Source organism: Lontra canadensis, unplaced genomic scaffold (assembly GCF_010015895.1).
Source record: "Lontra canadensis isolate GAN:19392208 unplaced genomic scaffold, GSC_riverotter_1.0 scaffold4, whole genome shotgun sequence".
NCBI lineage: Eukaryota > Metazoa > Chordata > Mammalia > Carnivora > Mustelidae > Lontra > Lontra canadensis.
The window spans coordinates 47,376,491-47,390,552 of record NW_022630998.1 but is presented as its reverse complement, the minus strand read 5'-3'; the positions used below and the strand labels follow the sequence as shown (position 1 = coordinate 47,390,552).

The 14,062-nt window shown below is 43.6% G+C and overlaps 1 long non-coding RNA gene across 3 annotated transcripts in view; it reads left to right on the top strand.

Annotated features, from left to right (window-relative positions):
- LOC116862567 overlaps positions 1-13,268 on the top strand; it is a 105,315-nt gene extending 92,047 nt beyond the window's left edge. For 2 of the 3 annotated variants that reach the window (XR_004381656.1, XR_004381657.1), the window contains 3 exons: positions 2,701-2,792; positions 3,824-3,971; positions 13,115-13,268. This is a non-coding gene — a long non-coding RNA (uncharacterized LOC116862567). The remainder of the gene's footprint in view (positions 1-2,700; positions 2,793-3,823; positions 3,972-13,114) is intronic. The other variant, XR_004381659.1, reaches the window with a different exon arrangement.
- Positions 13,269-14,062: the final 794 nt, after the last annotated feature.

Below are 14,062 nucleotides of genomic sequence, written 5' to 3'. Positions count from 1 at the left end.
TCCCGGGTGGTAAAAGATCTCGAGCTTTTTAGTGCCTATAAATCCCAGGGTAAGTGACAAAAAATATCTTGGTTCCTGAGGAACCTGGGTGGCTCAGTTGGTTAAGCTTTGCCTTCCGCTTAGGTCATGATCCCAGAGTCCTGGTATAGAGCCCTGCATTGGGCTCCCTGCTCAGCAGGGAGTCTGCTTCTCTACCTGCCTTTCTGCCCGCCTCTCTCCTGCTTGTGTGCTCTCTCTCTCTCTCTCTCTCTCAAATAAATAAATAAAATCTAAAATAAAAAAAAAAAAACCTTGGTTCCCAAAAATCTGGATTAAAAAAATGAAATAATTATTTGCATGACTCTCATTTCAAAAGACTGCCTTACTGTTAATAAGTTAAAAGTTGTCTTTTAAGTTTAAATAATTTAACAACTGGAGTAATGAAAAAATGTAAGTAAAGCATAAATGGATAAACGCAACACATACTCAGGAGAAGTAAAGATCAGTTATTGCATTATTGCAAACTGCTGTTACTGAACATTATGATAAATTGCCAAAAAGATGCTTCTCCACCCCCTTCTATAATTTTAGGTTATTAATTTTATTCATATACGAGTAACTCTTTACTCGTGTGCCTCCCTTGCCCTATTTCTCTAATGAGGAAACAGAAGAAAGTAGGCAGTAGACAAAATACTCCAATTGGAACTGAAGCAAATGAGAAAAGATAGCAGAAACAAATAACATTATCAGCTTTTAGCCCCATAATAAGCTCTTATTTATTTAGATCCTATTAATTTGGAATTTATAATAACTTGATTGGGATCTGGGCAGAAATTTTCCTTCATTTAGCAAACTCTGTCTTCCTAAGTAGTACAGAAGAACGATGTAAATGAGCTTACAAGGGGAATGTTTGAAGTACATCTTTGAGCACTTCAGGCAATCTCATATATGAATAATTAATATAAGAACACATATCATCCTTATCCAATAATTATCTGGTAATTCAGAAGGAATTTGTTAGGTCACCCTGCAGAGGAGGGAGCTGTGGGTTTATCACCGAGTAGCTCTATGACCATAGGCAAGGCACCTAACTTCTTCCAGGCCTTGTTTTTCTTGCCTGTAACATGAAGCTGATAACATCATGTCTGCCTAGTTCAGGGGCTTCTTAGGAACGTGAAAGAAGACAATGGGTGGGAACCCATTTTGAAATTCATACGGTATTACGAAAATCTGTGTTATTTAAAATGAATTTACAATTCATACTTTTCACTAATTCAGTCTGACCTTCTTCTGTCCAGCTGTGTACAGCAAGTGAGGTTTTTACGCTTTATGCGGCTTCAGTGAAAGGAAATTCCCCAGTGAAATGTTGTGTTTGTGTGTACACACACACACACACACACACACACGCACATGGATATAAATACTTACCCTCTTTCTATGCCTCCTATCCCCAAAAGATCTTTGGTGTCACTTTATGTACTAAATGTACATACCAGCTTACAACTGCAGAAGCTTGTGTGGACTTGAAGGGGTCTAAGCGTTGGAGTCTGACAGGCTTGGGTTCAAATTCATGATCTAGATGAGTTAGCTTAAACAGTGATCTCCTTCAGCCCCAGTTTCATTGTGTATAAATAAAAATAAAAATACTAAATGGACAGAACTTTTGTAAAGACTAGGGGAGATAATGTACATAAGCATAGTGCTTTAGAGATAATGATGATTAATATGAAAGATAAGTTGCTTTAAGAAGATACTCGGGATTTGTCCCTTTGAATCTCCTACTCCTAGTACAGCTTAGCTCCCAAAATAGGAAGCCAAGTGGAGTACTCATCACAGTGTCTGGTACAGTTTTACTTTTGTTTTTCACACATAGAAAACCTGTATTGCTGTTGGTGAAATGTATGTCGCAAAGTATCAAAATGATGTTTCCTCAATTTTAAGACACTTGCTTTTTCACGTTTGAATGTTTTGGAAATCAGAATGAGCTTTAGAATCACTGTCAAAATAAACACGTCGACTGCTAGGTATAGGAGTCTCTAAGAGCAATAGTCATTTGCTTGTGATGGGTGAATGCAGACAGCTCTTTCAGAATAAAGAATTTTCAGAGCCAGGGAGTACTGGTGTTTCTGCTTCACTCAGCTGCAAAACATCTGTCTGTCAGTTTTTCAAGAGAAGCTGTTGAACTTCCTGCAAGATATAATCAATTAAAAAAAAAATTTTAAGGTTTTAAGCCAGGTGCCCCAGAGGTCAAACTCACAGGCACTTTTCGGAAATGGTCACCTCTGCTTGGCAACTGCCAGTGTTCCAGTGAATCCAAGGAATCTGTAAATATGAGTGAGGATGGTGGGTAATTATGTGAATGAAATGTGTGCTGTTTGTTGGTATATATATATATATATTTTTTTTTTCTGTGTTGCATTTCTGGTTTTCTCTCTCTGATTGAAACTGTCATTTTAATTAGATAAAGTAATCTTTCTTCTAATTGACAGACTCAGCAGAGATATTTCTTGCTTTTAAAGTCATGGGTTAATATATAATTAAATTTATACTTGAGATGTCTGCACTTTTACTGTATACATGTTACATACTTCAATACAATGTTTAAAAAGTACAGAAAGATGTTCCTGTGTATTTAGCTTGAATAACTGAAGATGTATCAAAATGTACCAGTTATAGCTTTGGAACTAGAAGATATAATTTAAGTTTATTTATTTTTTTTAGTAATCTCTACAGCTGACATGGTGAGAACTCATGACCTAGAGATCTAGAGTTGCATGCTCTACTGAGTGAGCCAGCCAGGTGCCCCTGAACCAGTAAGTATAATTAACCATTTATCGAACATACCTTCCTGGCTAAATCCTAGGCACTTTACACATGTTATTTAATAATAATAATGCTAATATTTATTAAGCATTTTACTCTGTGCCAGGTACTTATCTGCAAAGGGGTGTACCAACATCTCATTTAATTTTTTTAAAAGATTTTATTTATTTATTTGACAGAGAGAGATCACAAGTAGGCGAGAGGCAGGCAGAGAGAGGTGGGGGAGGGGAGCAGGCTCCCCGCTGAGCAGAGAGCCCAAAAGGGGCTAAATCCCAGGACCCTGGGATCATGACCCAAGCCGAAGGCAGAAGTTTTAACCCACTGAGCCACCCAGGCACCCCTCATTTAATTTTTAAAAGACCTTATGAAGAAATGTTTATAGAAGACACATATAAGTTAGTTACTTATATGAAAACACACAGTGGGAATATGATCAGGGAAAAATGAGAATCTGGGCAGTGTGACTCCAAAGGCTTGCATTTATGTACTTTTTCACAGTCACACTCAAAAATATACACATTAGGTTCCATTGTTTTTACTTCACAGATGAGCATTCCAAAACACAGAGAGGTTAAGTACTTTTGACTGTATCACACAGCCTGTACCTGGGACAGCTGAGATTTGTACTTGGCCATATCTCCAAAGACACTCTTGGCTCCTCTATCACAGACAAGGTAATGCTTTTCCTGGGGAGGACGTGTTCTTTAGACATAGCTTTCTTTTACATCATATCACAGTGCAGCCTAAGAATAAGGATGGGCTGGGGTAGAGGGGAAGGGGAGAGAACCAGAGGAACAGCTCTTAGAACTTGAGAGGAGTTGCTACTGACCTCCGTAGTCCTGGCACTCCACAAATTGGAATTTTTCTCTTGCAGTAACCTTCTTTGGGTACAGTTGCTAATTAAATTTAGTTCACATCCATTGGGATATTATGCCATCAAGTCTCTCTAACTTGGCAATATATTTTCCATTCTGCCCCTCCCCTTCCTCATTTGCCCCTGTATACCTACCCCCTTTGAAAGAGAAAAGAAAACCAGAAACTAATAAAGGACTTTAAGAAGTATATTCCTCAAGCTTGGAAGCCCCACACAGGCAGTCCCTGTTGTCCTGCTCAAAGAGGGACCCACCCGGGGGGAAGCCAAGCTGTGCTCCTTGATGCCAGCCTGGAAGGTGAGGCCTCTTTGAGCTTCCTCTGTGACTTACCCTTTGTAAATTAGTTCTAAGCCTTTGAGATTCCAACTATACCAATTTTAAAAATGCTAGTTTCAACAACAATTTATTTTGGGCCATTTCAGTTGGCTGCACTTTTCTTTATTAGTAACCAAAAATTATGATTGGAGTCACCTCTGCTACCCGTGGAAAAAAACCTTCATTTCTCCCCACTCTGAGGACATTTATAATAATGACTTGCGACTTGCAGTGGAGAGGGAGCACTGAAAATCAAAGTACTATTTTGGCATTTTTAGCATTTCAGAAAGCATGCAGTACTTGTAGCTTAAGACATTTCGAAGGAATTTTCTAAATGTTGGGTTCTTGAGACAAAGGGGAAGCAGATATTGGAACAATTTAACAAAATTGCCAATCTTTTGGAGGAGTTAACCGACTAGAATAATTTGCTGGTAGGAACATCTTCTTTCTGTGAGGTTCAGTCTTCATAAATGTCCCTTACAGTAGTGCATATTACGAAGAAAGGTGATCCTTTCAGATCAGCATCAACCTAAGCAATAAAAAAAGTTTCAGTGAGACCTCTCATTAACAAAATTTATGAAGTAAAAGGTTTTTAAAAAATTCCACAGCCCACATGTTTTGAATGTTTGTCCTTTTAAACAGTGGATTGAGGGGTGGGTCATTTTTTTTCTTTGTTCTCAATTTCCTTTTCAGTTGCTACATAGTGACATGGCTAGCACCTTCAGCCATCAAGAGGGTCAAAAAAGAAAATAACACGTCCCTCTGGATTCTAGAAACGGGTCTGCACCCCAGCATCTGTTAGCTCGAAGTCAAAGCCCCATGAATGCTGGGATTCCAAGCTTAAACCTCCACTCACGGGGTGCCTGGGTGGCTCAGTGGGTTAAGACTTTGCCTTCAGCTCGGGTCATAATTTCAGGGCCCTGGGATCGAGCCCCAAATCGGGCTCTCTGCTCAGCAGGAAGCCTGCTTCCCGCCCCCCACCGACCCCCGCCTCCCTCTCTACCTACTTGTAATCTCTGCCTGTCAAATAAATAAATAAAATCTTTAAAAAAAAAACCTCCACTCACAAGCAAAAGGGTTAGATAGGAGGTGGGGGCAAGAAATTATTTTTAATTAAAGAAGTGGAATCTAAAAGCAATGGTTATGAAAGTTTAGCTGAAAAATGCTAGCCTTTCCAATGCATTTGAATATTAGGAACCATGATGTGAATGTCCCTTTTCATAATTATTGCAGTGGGGGGAGCCATCGTCCACCCAGGGCACATCCTTCATCTGGTCACCAGACAAGAGAGGCTCACTCAGGTGGTTCTGGAAAAGCGTCTGTTTAATAAGGTGGGTCTGTTTGTGAAACCCTGGGATGGGTCTGAGTTTCCTGGGGCAGAACTCTTAGGTAGGACTCTTAGGAAAACCGGAATCTGCAGAGCATTGAACAACGTCAAATACTTGCCAGTCAGTCAGGGCCTCCCCAGCCACAGCTGCACTGATAGGGCACCAGCAGGACGTCCGATGCTGGAGCCTAATGCTGGGTTTACGAGTTTCCATGTTAGCGCCAAGTTCAAATGCCTGCTTTGCCACTTACTTGCCGTGTGATTTAGGGAGATTTATTTAGCAGCCCTAAGCCTCACTTTTGTCATCTGTAAAATGGGGATAGTAATGGTCACTCTCTTGCAGGGTTGTTTAAGGGCCAATGTATGTAAAGCCTTTTAGCACAGCACCTGGCACATCCCGTGTGCTAATAAATGATTGAAATGTGTTTTTATCCTTTTATTACTTAGGCCATTTTTAGCTGCATGATTTGAATGTTGTGATGACACCTTACAAAACAATGCTCACAACTTTGAGGTTTCATGAGTAGCCGGAAGCTCGAAGTTCTGCGCCAGGAAAGGGGACTTGCTGGGTCTTCCATTTCCTTTTCCATAACTTGGCCCCTCTGCACTCCCCAGGCTCTGAACTCTATCTGTGGGACTCTGAAAAATGCAAAAGGGTGGGAGGGAGACAAGTACCAGCTGAGGAAGCTGGTCCCACCCACCCTCCATCCTCAGCCTCCTCAGTCCTCTGCTGTGTGGCCTTCGGGCCGAGGACTATGTGTGGACAAGAAAGCCACTGTCACTGGACCTATGAAGGCACCCAGCTGGGAGCAGGCAGCATCAAGAGTGGCGTCCAGAAGGACAGTGTCCAGCAGAGCTGACATGGGTTGGCTCATTCGGAGTCTGGACTTTAGATCAAGTACGAGAAACTGGTTCCCAGAGTAAAACCCAAGACCCAGCAAGGAGGACGGTCCCTAAGTCCATTCCAGGAGCTTATTCAGGCTTTCCAAGTTTCTCCCACCTTCCCACAGGGAACTCAAAGAATAGGGCCTTCCTTCCTTCCTACTCTGACCGAAGGCCTGTTGGTCAGCAATGGCCTCAGGGAATTGTAAACCTGTAGGAGAAAGAAATCACAGGCCAGGGCTGCAAACAGGCAGTTCAGTGAAAATCTATTCAATTGGAGGAGGCCTGCAGAGCTCTGTACTCAGCTCCGGAAGCAGCGTGGGAGGAGCCTAGCGGCTGCCCCGAACACCAGCCCTCTTCAGCTCTTTTCTCTCTTCTGTGAAGCCTACTTCAAATCTTCTCCTTTCTTAAAAATCAATAGGGAAAAGACCAACTACCTGGTAGAAAAATGGGCAAGGACATTATATTAGTCAGCGTTCTCCAAAGAAACAGAACAATAGACTCTATATAGACAAATAGATTTATTATGAGGAATTGGCTGCATGATTATGGAGACTGAGAAGTCTTGAGATATGCTGTCTAAGCTGGAGACGCAGGAAATCCAGTGGTATAATTCAGCCAAATATGAAGGCCTGAGAACCTGGGGGAGAACGGGGCGGGGAGGGCTGATGGTGTAAATCTCAGTCCCGGGACAGGAGAAGATGACACACGCAGCTCAAGCAGTGAGGCAAGACAAACCCGCAGGCGAGTTCCTCCTTCCTCTGCCTTTTGTTCTGTTTAGGCCCTCACGGTATTAGATGATGACCACTCAAACTCGGGAAGACAATCTACATTACTTAACCTACCAATTCCAATGCTAATCTCATCTGGCAACACCCTCGCAGACACACCCAGAAGTAATGCTTCGTCTAGGACCCTGTGGCCATTCACCTTGATCAGTAAAATGAACCGTCTGGGATGTGAAAAGAGTGCAAGTTCACTGCTACACATTTTCCCTAGTAGACACTCTCCCATGGGCAAAATAAATAGATTAAAGAAGGTATCCTTCAGGGGCGCCTGGGTGGCTCAGTGGGTTAAGCTGCTGCCTTCGGCTCAGGTCATGATCTCAGAGTCCTGGGATGGAGCCCTGCATCGGGATCTCTGCTCAGCAGGGAGCCTGCTTCCTCCTCTCTCTCTGCCTGCCTCTCTGCCTACTTGTGATCTCTCTGTCAAATAAATAAATAAAATCTTTAAAAAAAAAAAAAAAAGAAAAGAAGGTATCCTTCATAGTGGGGTGGATTTAGTGAATATTTTTATTTTGGCCAATCCGATAGGTAAAAAAATGAAATCCTGTTTTACTCTGGATTTTTTTAACTGTGAGGAAAAGAGTAAGTTCATTCTTAACAGATATTCTTTCCTTGCACTAACAGAGAAATAGAAACCTCAGTGAGAACATCTTCAACCCATTCCCACAACCAAGCCTGTGCTCTTTCCTCTCCCACACTTGCCTTGACACTTTCTTTACCTTCCCCAGTCCCTGGATGCCATCCCCAGCGTGGCCTAGAACTTTGCCTCTCTTTGTTGAGCTCTCAGCCCCTTGTCCCTCCTGAATTTTTAGCATTGATATTTAAATTCACCAGAGTCTCCCAGATCTAAAACTACCACCCAGCAGCTGCCCCAGACCCTCTTTTCCTCTTTTTCATTAAAATTATTGAAAGAGGTGTCTACACTGCCACTATTACCAGCTCCTCTACCTATGCTTGCTCTGCAGTCTGCCTTCTGTCTCTACCACCCTCCTTGAACTTGCCCCTCCAAAATCACAGTGACTTCCATGTTGCTGAAATCACTGGACACCTCTTCTTGAACATTCTCATCTGCTCCTTCAGCTAGCTTCAGTTACCATATCTCTATATTTAGTCTAGATCCCTCAATAGCTAACTAGCTTATTAAGTAACTAACTTGCTGGTAGAAACCTGTCTGATACCACCCCATACCCCACCCCCTCCCCTACCCTGTGCTTTCTCTCTCACTGGACAACTCTGTCTTCCATTCAGTTGGCCAAGCTGCAGACTTGGGAGTTGACCTGTCACCTTACCCCTCCCCTGCTCCCCTATGGCCAACCTTGCAGTTATCCTTTGAATCTTCCCCTCAGCTACTATCCCGGTTCAGGCCACCAATTTCTCTGGGTCATTACAACATCTTCTCCTCATTCGATTCTCCACACTCCCTGCTATAACCCTTTCAAGGGCTTCCCCCTAACCTCAGGATAAATTCCAGATTCCTTAACATGATTACAAGACCCTTTGGGACCTGGTCTCATTCACCAACCCCCCTCTTGCCTTCTAAGACCCGGTGGTTTTTTAAAACCCACCATTCTTTCTTACTCTGAGTCTTTGACTATGGCATTCCCTCTGCCTCTTTCCTTGTTCTCTTCTGTGGGATAACTACTCATCCTTCAGGTCTTGGCTTACAGCTCTCTTCCTCCGGGAACTCCAAATTTGATTGTTTCTTTAGTCCAATTCTTCCAATAAGATTGAAATTTAAGATGGAATTTATGACACCCCCCCGCCCAGTGTATCACTGTGCACCCTACCACAGTCTCTGGTACTAGTAAGTGCCCAGGAACCATTGCAAGAACTGTTGAATGTGTGATCAATCCCCACTTCCCAAAGCATTTTAACAAAGAACCCTAAATAGAGTCTTGCTGATTTTGTGGAATCATTAGGGGAGAGAGAGTTTAGCCAGAGGTACCCTACAGAGTTAGAATTGTAATTCTAACTAATTTGTTAGAACTGTTGTCTGGTGATAGATTTTAGAATTTATGGTAATTTTGCCATACTGCATCCCCTCATCTTCCTTTTAAAAACTCTGTGTGTGTGTGTGTGTGTGTGTGTAAATGCACATATGTGTATCAGAGAACAGCTCTGCCAAGTTGGTTTGTGTAGTCCAGTAGTCTGAACTAAAAATCTGTGAGAAGATTGTGTTTTAGCAAGTTTTCCAAAAATAATCTTGAGGCAAGAGAGTAGGAACTGTGTATTTAAAAATGTAGTTTAGTGGCAGCTGTACATAAGAACAGATCGTATTGCTTAAATTTTAACACAAAGATACCCGAAGTGCACTGTTGAGATAAGACAGTGTACACGTTCAGAGGCTCAAAGATGTCCAGTGTCAGAATTAGGAGTGTCAATCTTTGGCAGAAGACAAAGTGTCTGGAAGCTAGAAAACATGCCTGTTTGCTCAGATTAATTCTGAGAAGGGGGGATGGAATCAAGGAGCATGGGATTCCAAGCAAAATTCAGACAGAATTTCTAGGAATGCAGTCCGAGTGAAAGCAAACCTTTTAGCAACTGAAAGAATTTAAATACCAGGTTGAATAAATGAAGGAAAATGGTGGAAAGGAAGGAAATGGTGGAGGCCTAGCTTTTAAAAGAGAACCAAAGTAGTTCGGTCTTAACGGACCACACGGAATTCCCAATAAGAGGAAAAGAAGGCAAGAGAACATGAGCGCTCACACTGGGTTTCCAGAACTGTAAGGAGGTCCCCACAATCCGCCCAAGCTCCCCACCTCTAATCGGTCCCCTCAGGAGCCCCCTCTGCCGGAACCCTTCTCACCTTACCCACACAGAAACCTGGGATTCTCTTCACTTCAACCACCAGCCTGAGTCTTTTCAGTTCTTGCCACTTAATAGCTATAGGGTCTGTTCGTCCACAGCCACTAGCCAGGTACAAGCCCTCTGCTACTGCCTGGCCTTCAGCCTGGCCTCAGGGCAGGAAGGAGCGTCTGAGCGTCTGTGCTGTCGGGACTGAGTGCTGAGCCATGGGATCTGGAGATGGACCGCCTGGTCACAGCCTGGTTCCAGGACTTTCTAGCTAACCAATGCTGGCCCAATTTTTCTGTGTCTTAATCTCCTCTTCTGTGGAAAGTGGGGATAGTAGCATCTGGCCCATAGAGCTGTGTGAGGATTAGATGAGCTGTGTATAAAGTTCATAGACCAATACTTGGTCCGTTGTAAAACATGTTCCATAAACATTAGCTACCATGATTCCTTATTTCCTTATTCCCTCGCTTCCTTTCTTGACTCATTTCAACCTGGAGCAATCATCTTCAAATAAACTCTGACCCTTCAACTTACTGCTGAAAACACTTGGAGAAATTCCCTGTGGCTTGTAGGGAAATCCTAAATGCTGAAAGAGGCCTACAGACCCTTTGTCCCTCTCCAGCCCCATCCTGTACCCCATCCCCCTGTTCTCAGAGCTCCAGACACTCTGACCTTCTTTCAGTTCTTCAAACCCTTGCAGCTTCCTCTCACCTCAAGGCCTCTGCACAAGCTGCTTCCTCTGCCCGGAATGCCGACTCATCCTTCCCGTCTCCGCAGGAGCCTCCCCACTTCCTCAGGGAGACCTCGCCCGGCCTTCTTAACTGGGTCAGACCTCACTAGAGGCCCACATTTTTCTCCTCCATAGTGCTTCTCGGGGACCCTCTCTGACACATTTTCATGTGGTAATTAGATTTACCTATCTCTCCTCCTGACAGTGGAAGCTCTATGGAGGGAGAGACCATGTCTATTTTTCAATGACTCCAACCCTCAGAGCCTAGCACATCTCCTGAGTGTAACATGGTTGGTGCTCCATATCTTTAAGGTATGGAAGAGAGGGAGGGCGGGCGGGAGGAAAGGAAAAGTCATGCCCCAGTGCCCTTGCCTTTTCTGGAGGCCACCCTGCCCTGAGGGTTTGTGGTGGTTGCGAAGAACCTCTTCCTTCCACTGCCCGCCGCCTTTGATCCATTTCTGTGCTTCATTCTCAATGAAATTCCAGTGTTTGTTCTTAGGAAAAATGGTCCAAACATTGGCATTAAAATGTGAACTTTGAATGCAATTGGTAGCCTATTTTTTCTCATACAGATATTTTGTGGCTCCAAGAAAGGGCAAGGTCATCAGTGTGATCCAATGGGATTCCCTGACCAGCCCGCCAGCTTGTTTCCTGGTGTTTCTGACACAAAAGGGAGCCACAGCATGAGCTCTGGCCCAAGCAGAAGGCAGTGGAAAGAAGAGTGGAGAGAAAGGTCTTCCAGGTTCACCATTGCCACCACCTAGGGAAAGTACTAAAGAATGAGAGTAAGCATAAGCAAAAGGACTCAGTTCTCTGAACTAAAAGCAGAAGAGAGGGGGGCATTCCTCTCACCGCATGTGGGTGAGCATAGAGGAACTCCAGAGGACTCAGAGAATGAAGGAATGTCCGAGTGGAAAGGGATGTTTTGCCCTCAACCCAACCCCATTCTTACCTGCAGGAACCAGCTGAGGGCCAAAAAAGGGATGGGCCCTGCCCGAGCTGGCACAAAGGCTTGGACTCCCCCGGGGGACTGGAGAGGGACCTGAGGTTTCTAGTGGTTTGTGCTTTGAGCTCTTATCCAAAATGTAGATACTTCACCCTGGCTAAATCCTTCCATAATTGTGTGGAGTCATTTTATCACCCCCATTTTACAGATAAAAACACTGGAGCTCAGGAAGGCCCGGCACAAAGATGAAAGCTGTTCGGTGGGAACATTCTGAGGTTAACACTGCCAAGTATCCTTGGCCTTGACTCTGCACTTGAGCAGCCTTGTCTGCAGGGGGACCACAGGCTCTGTTTTACCCAGGTCAGTCCTGGTTTACATTTGTGGTCGCACTATCAGTAGGAACAGCACCTGCTTTTGTTCTCAAAACATGCCCCAGCTGGGATAATACATTTACTGGGTGATCACTCTAGTGTCTACAAAATGGGGTTATTTGTATCACCTGCTCATGGAGTGGTTGCAAGGATTCAATGGGATTTTGCACGGAAAATGCATGGAATCTGGCACATACTGCTAAATAGATGCTAGCTGTTGTTACTATTACGGTTCCCATTAGGAAGGCATTGGAAGAGGGATCAGGAAGGAGTAAAGCCACGCTTTCCCACTAGATGCGCCCATCATGGTCTGAGAATGCCGCTCCCTGGAGTCATGCAGCTCCCACTTCAAACTGACCCTCGGGGGTGGCACCTCCCCCACCCCCACCCCCGCCCTAGCCTAGCATATGGAGGCACTTAGCTGGCCTCGTCCACCTCTCCGCCAGTCACATTCAATGCCTGGGTCTCCTTGGGTCCAGAAGGGGAAATGGTGTATTTTTTTTTTTCTTTTACTCTAAAGTCTAGAGCCCAGATTCTGAGGAAGAGTCACACAGAGAATCCTACAGAGGATCCCCTCCCCCAACCCCAGTCTGTGCTTAATTAAGTGAGTGGCTTAAGGGACTTGCCTCCTCTTCAAGATTAAGAGGTGGGTGTGAATATTTTCCTCTGGCCCCCTTAAATGTTCTTGATTACAGTAATAAAAATGCTAAGCTCTATTGCTTCTCGTCAGAGTAAAGGCAGCTGAAAACTCCTCATTCCCTGAAGAACCTAATTGTTGATTCTAGTGCGTCTAAACAGGTGTTCTTTAGATTGCTTTTTCTAATGCCTTTTCACTGGAAAGATCAATTTAAATGTTGCTTTGAGCTAATCAGTGATTGCTTCTGTATTCATCCAAATTTATATCTTTGCTTCTGTGTGCTAGATGAGACATTACTTTCAAAGTCTATAAACTTAAATAAGGTAGGTGATTTTTAATTTAGCTCTTTGTCCTCTTCTGTCTTCCATATTTTATACAAAGTATGGGTATATTTCTTTTATTATTTAAAATCCTAGTTCAAACCTGTATTTGAACTTCCTGAGTCATCTTTGGATGTCTTAGAGCGCCAAATGTGGTATGTTCTATGCAGTGGGTAGTCAATAAATATTTGCGGAAAAGATAAATTAATACCTTAACCTGGATTGCAAACAAATTGGATTTGTTGTCTCTAGGTGTTTGAGTTCAGGAATTCTTTAAATATTGTCTGAACTTCCTTGTGTCTGCATCTGTGTTTATTCTATTCTCTCTGCCTAGAATTCCCTCAGTTTCATCTCTTGGAAATCTCAAGTTTGTGCAAGGTTCTCAGCAAATGACGCTGCTCCATGAAACCCACTTGCAGTCTCCAGCCAGCTCACATGGAGTCAGTCTGCGAACAGAGGAACTGGACAGGGTCACACCTGTGATTTTCCAAACCCCACAGTGCTCTGTGCCTTTCTTATCTCAGCCGATGGATAGCTGTGCCCTGCCTTTATTCACCCACTGTGAGCATGTGAACTTCCTAAGGTGAGACAGAGGGTGTGCTCTGTTGAACCACATGCGGAGACCAAGAAATAGTCATTGCTTCGTGAATTGCACGGTTCTTGTTTTAAAGAACAGCATTCTAAAAGCAAAGTCTACCCGAATGGAGACATGATGAATGTGGCTCTTCAATCAAGTCCTCAGAACATGGAGCTTGAGAACGTAGAAGCCATCAGTTGGTACTCTCTTTCACATGCGAAGAACCTCTGGTTCTGGGTGTCGTGTCGTTGGTCTTGGTTCAGATAAGCTGGCTGGAAAAGACCAGAGTTCAGCCAGCAGGTCTTCAGAATGCTCTGGAAGACATATCTGTGGGCATAACTTAACATGTGTCAGTTTATCCTTGAGTGTAAAGTGCACTTCGTGGTTGGATATGGTAACTGGCTAACTATTCATAGTTCCCCACTCCCTCCCGTTTACTGCCTGTTTCTAAGCAGCAAAGTTGTGGTTCAGTGACTTCTGTCTGGATAATATGAAAACAGGGCATCCAGCCAATTTTGATGAGCTAACTATTTCCTTAAATTATCATGCCTAAGCAAAGGGCCCCAAACCTGCTGTTCAACACTTATCATTGGATCTGGGGGATGGGCTACGCTCAGGCATATCATCAAATAGCTAAAATTTTACATTTAAGATCGTCAAGCAGTGAAAACTGGCATCCTTAGAAATGACTGACAGTTCCCCTGC